This window comes from Anneissia japonica, unplaced genomic scaffold (genome assembly GCF_011630105.1).
Source record: "Anneissia japonica isolate Jap-2015-1 unplaced genomic scaffold, ASM1163010v1 scaffold21_len1647178_cov195, whole genome shotgun sequence".
Lineage (NCBI taxonomy): Eukaryota > Metazoa > Echinodermata > Crinoidea > Comatulida > Comatulidae > Anneissia > Anneissia japonica.
The window spans coordinates 1,537,192-1,542,654 of NW_022750455.1; positions in this window are offsets into that span (position 1 = coordinate 1,537,192).

The following is a 5,463-nucleotide window of genomic DNA, read 5'->3' on the forward strand; positions in this document are numbered from 1 at the left end:
TTGTTTCAAAAATTTCTATGTATGTGGAAAATGTAGTTGATTACCAAAGGTTACAATTTTTATTTTGAAGACTGCATGGTCTAGCAAGTTTCCAAGGGCGGGTTTTCTAGGGGCGAGTTGACTGCCAAAGAGTGTTGCCAAAGTGCGAGCCAGCGTGTTATTTGATCACAAGTGCGAGACATCGCAAGTGTGAGCTAGCGAGCCACGATGTCACGACAATAGATAGAGACGTTAACGAGTTGTGCGAGGTATCGGCTGAGATTTGTGGAGTACAATTCAAAAAGCAACTATAGGTCTAATAATGAATTATTGTGATGTTAAATAGACAATGTTAGCTATCAAAGAGCGACGTTGTTTTTCATTGGGACCATCGTCCCTTCAAGGCTAGGCCTATACCATCCTAGCTAGTCTAGGCCTAGAGAGCGCGAACATGCGGATGTTGGTACGAGTAGGTTACAGTAGTCTACAAACGTCGCCTAAAGTAATTGATTTTACCCGGCAGAACGAAAGAAGGAAACTCCACTTTTCAGTCTTCTTAGGCACTTGTTTTTTGACAAACAATGACCTTTCAGAGGTCAAATTGCTGTCAAGAATATGAATTGGCTGCTTCGCAGCAATAAGAACATTTTGAGTCTGGGAAAAATTTTACTGGTTCTTATAAAAAAAAAGTGTTCATATAAAAAAAAAGTGTACATGTTGATTACAGTATATCTTCATTCAACTGGTACCCATGTAGGGCCCACAGTACAAACATTATAATTAGGATTGTTTAATGAAAATAAAGTGGTATTTTTGATAATAACATGATTACTATAATCCAGGATTTTGAAAAACAGAATGGAAGTGAAAAATATATTAATAAAAAATACAGTAAATATAATTGGATAATGAAGTATGACTATCATTACTTGTAGTACTATGAATGATAAATCATATTTTATAATCCCTATAAAATACAACAGAAATTTGTCTCATCAACGCCAGACAACCGAATTTCTATAAAACTTGAAATTCATTTAACAATTATCTAGAACACATTGTATATAAAAACATGTATTGTTAATAAAAAAATACTGCATAACACACCCGGTAGTTACGTATATTTTACATTTGAATATGGTTATTGAATAAAATTTTAATTTGTATTTAAAAAGGAAGGGTTAGGCATCGTCAGTACTGTTCATTACAAAAATGAAATTTTCATTCAGTAGTTAAAATCTGTTCAACTGAGAAGTTTTCGTCTACAATGTCACAAGAGTACAGAGGAACAAGCTTACAGACTTGACTCACCCCCAACTACTACAGTATATCTAGGTCATTTGAGCACTATATAACTTATTATATGACTCATCGATTTAATAATCATTTGTATATTTAGTCCCCAGATGAAGCATATCTCGGGGTCATTTGCCCTGAAGTGAGTCAAGTGTTTTGATACAAACGTTTGGAGGCTGCAACTAATGTTGTAACACCCTAATAGTTATTGGATCTCTGTTGGCATGGCAACAACCAATAGACAATGGCTCCCCAGGGACCCACTTGGTAGTTTACTTTTTGGCAATCCTCTGAACACAACATTTTTATGTACTGTATGTGCTACACTAGGTCCACTGTTATGAATAACATATTTCAAAAATAAGCATCTTTATCATTGACGTGTTGAAATCCAAATTGTGTGTGAACATGTATAAATCTGTCAAACTACTACTTATGCCCTTATATATTCAAAATCTTTTTAAATTTGAAAAACAAAGTGTTTATAGCTTTCGACACACTGATTGCCTTAAACTCCATATTCCTAAACCTAACAGTAATTTCAAGAAACATAGCATAGTGTATTATGGGGTTCACATCAATGGAATTGTCTCCCATTTGAGATTAGATCTTCGCCTTCTCTTTCGATTTTTAAATCAAAATTGTAATGGTATTCATATATTTAATTATTATTCTATTATTATTATTATACTAATTATATTATACATTATATTATATTTGTCTTTTGGGTATACACGACCATTTGTAAAACAACCTTTGTGTTGAAATGCTATCGTGTCTAAATAAAATAAATGAATGAATGAATGAAAAATGTACACTACTACAGCGTATATAAAACAGAGCAGTGTCATAAAAATACAGTTTCAATTATGTGTGTCCATAAAATATAATAATCAAAAATTGATTTGTTATTTAAATTATGTAGTAAAAATAATACATTTTCATACAGCCTAATATTGAATAGGCTACCAAAGTTCCCAACAATAATTCTTCATAAAAAAAAAAAACACACTTTCATAATACAGTATTGCATTAAAATGTTAGAATGAACTTTCAAATGAAACAAAAATAAACTTTAAAGAATGACTATCAGTTTCATTTCAAAACTCTGTAATTTATAAGTTATATATTGAATTTTCTTTTGACTTCGTTCATGTGTTATTTTCTTTCTATTTTGATGGTTTGTTTTGTAATTGTACCACTTTGGAAACCAGTACACAAGTGAAAGTGCCTGCAGTTAAAGAAAGAATAACCTACCTACAGCTCCTGTCTACCAAACTACCTTTCAAACACCACCATGAACCTCTGTACTTTGCTGCCTTTAAGTAAAGAAGTTTGTTTTTTTCTCCTGCAAATTTTGATTTAAGAAGTTATACTGTAAGATAATTCTTAGGAGGAAATATAATGATTTCTCCATTAGCATTGTTGTATGCAATATTATTTGTAGAGGTCTGTCATTTTTGTTGCTGCAATTAACTCCTGTGATCCTTTAGAATTAAATGCTAATCCGATCTGAAAAAATGAGTCATATTTACACTATATTTTACTGCAGGAATTGAATGCAAGATATTTCCTAGAATAAGCTCAACTTGTGACTCGTTTGATTGAAGGAGCGAATTAAAAGACTGAACTTCAAATTCATGTCACTTCAAGTTAGGTTTGAAATCCATTGAATATGTTGGATTACTGTTTTTTGGCTGTAAATTCCCAGGTTCATCTTTCATAGTAAACCTACTTGTCTGGTTGTTGCAGTACCTTGGAAAGCCCATGGTAATTTTTGGTTAATGAAGTTATAATACCTTCAAAAAGAATAATATATAATAGAGGTAATGCTAAATGAACCGACAGGTTTGAACAGGTACATAGTCTATCATATTTATTTCATCATTTACATAAAATAATGTAAAGAACGTAAACGTAAAAAACATGACAAGAATGCCAACAAAATCTCAGTTTGGTACCTGACAGGATTGCTCAAAATTAAACGAGTTCACTGTTGAGTAGCTCTTCGGATATTAGCTGATGACATTAAAAATTGAATCCCCTATCCGTAAACATATGCCCGTGTTTTCTGTGATTGTCATCATCAATATATGAATAATAATATTAGTATTATTATACTGTACGCCAATACTGGTATCTAATATGCTCAAAAGCGTATCAGCATCATGTTATTGACCAAAAATATAAACAATTGACTAATAAAATATTTCACTGTATACGTATTACCTTAATTCATGTGAACTTTATATCCACTCACCAAATTATCACCACATTTGCTAATTAAAACAAATAAATCAACAATTAACTAAGAATCATAATTTTATGAATAATGTTTCATCATACACCATGATTATTTTCTCTTTCCTAGGCTCTACTCAATGTGAATGACCATCATACTTTTCTCCTGAATTTAGCGTTCTTAGGACTGTCCCTATATCTGGGATACTATGTATTAGGGACAAGAACACTTGTTGTACATCTTTTAAATAATAGTATAGTATTAAATTAGTATAGTGATGGTGGTTTTTTTTTGTTTGTATTATGCAGTACAGTACATCAAGAGACAATCTTTAAGTGAGCTATTTAATATTTTAATTGAATTTTGGACGTTTTCAATGATTTTTCCCACGGTATGTCCATTTTAAAATTTATTCTAAAAAGGACTCCTTGTTTCATCAATGAATGTTTACACCAGACTTAGAAGGTGGGCCCTTGAGAACGAGTAAACCAATGAACTTAAAGATGAAATGAATACTGGTTAAGCCACTTATGGAAAGTATGTAAAGAAATCACAGAGTGAGTTAATATAATGGCTGCTATTATCAGTTCCCTTGTGGTTTACATATTGTCTTTTTTTAAACTAGATGTATTGAGAACTCTCCAGGTCTATTCATAGGTTAGCATTTTAAAAGGAAGACAAGTACTATCAACTGAGGATCACTACCTACAACCCATTGGATTTCATTGTCCAATTATTGGGATAGTAGTGGGTTATACTGCTATGACAATGCGTCATTAATCTATTGTCCCAGGCTATTTTTAGGTATCTGGGGTACTGTGGTGTGTCTGATATTAGGAAATTTGTTATTGGAATTATGTGATGCTTGCATGCAACTACTTTTTACAAACAAAGGAAAGACGTGTATTAAATGTATCTGCCAAGAGCATCAATCTATAAACAGGCATATTTATAATTAATAGTGCATCAAAGTATTAGCCAGCATTAATTCTTATTTGAAATTAAAAAAAAAAAAACATCCTGAATGTTCTGTGCTCTATTGGTCATACAGTCAACTCTCCCAATACCGACCACCCTTCGGACCGTCCACTTTGACCGGTTTTCCGGACGGACCGGTTTAGAGAACGTCATGTTTACCTACCTTGGTTCCCCGACCTTGAGTCGATAATAAGCCTAGGCCTAGCAAGGTACACCACACTGCATCATGTACTGTGTAGGCCTACTGACCTGAGAACGTCATTTAAAATTCATGTTTTACTTTATTTTTACAATATTTATGTTGTACGTACCTAGTTTTTTGTGTCAAAGTCTATTAATAAAAATTTACACAAATCAACATAATGCATATTGTAATTTATAATAAGTGTCAGTGTTATTTTTCGTTCGATCGCCATATCTGCTTCGCTTCAACGTGGTTGCTCGCTTGATTGGTTTTCGATGCCGCTCTGGCATAACCTTGTTGGTGGGTCACTGAATGCTAAAAATAAGTGCTAACTTATGCAGCGCCCCCTAAACTGTGTCAGCCAATAGAAAACAGTCACAGGTGACAGTCAAAGTGTTATGGGCAATTGTTTTTATGAAATCGATAGCCTTATGTTGGGACCGCTTGGTTTGCTTTAGCGTGAGAATGAATGCAAAATGTGAGAAAAGGATACGTTCCTTAATAAAGAAAACACACTCATGAACTTTTTTTATCAGTTTATTAAACAAATGAAATCTAGGCTTATTGCAATTAATTAATTAATGCGCTATCGGCGTGTCACACGATAACGATTGTACACGTGGTGTTGTTCTGTGATTGATAGTTGTTATTTGGAGTCAGTCGATGTGTCTCCGATGATTTATTTAACATATTTCGTCAATAAATCATCGTTTCAAACTGGCCGTCTGGTTTTCAGAAGGTAATTTTATTGTTCCTGACTTAAGAATTTGGCCGGAATTCGGAA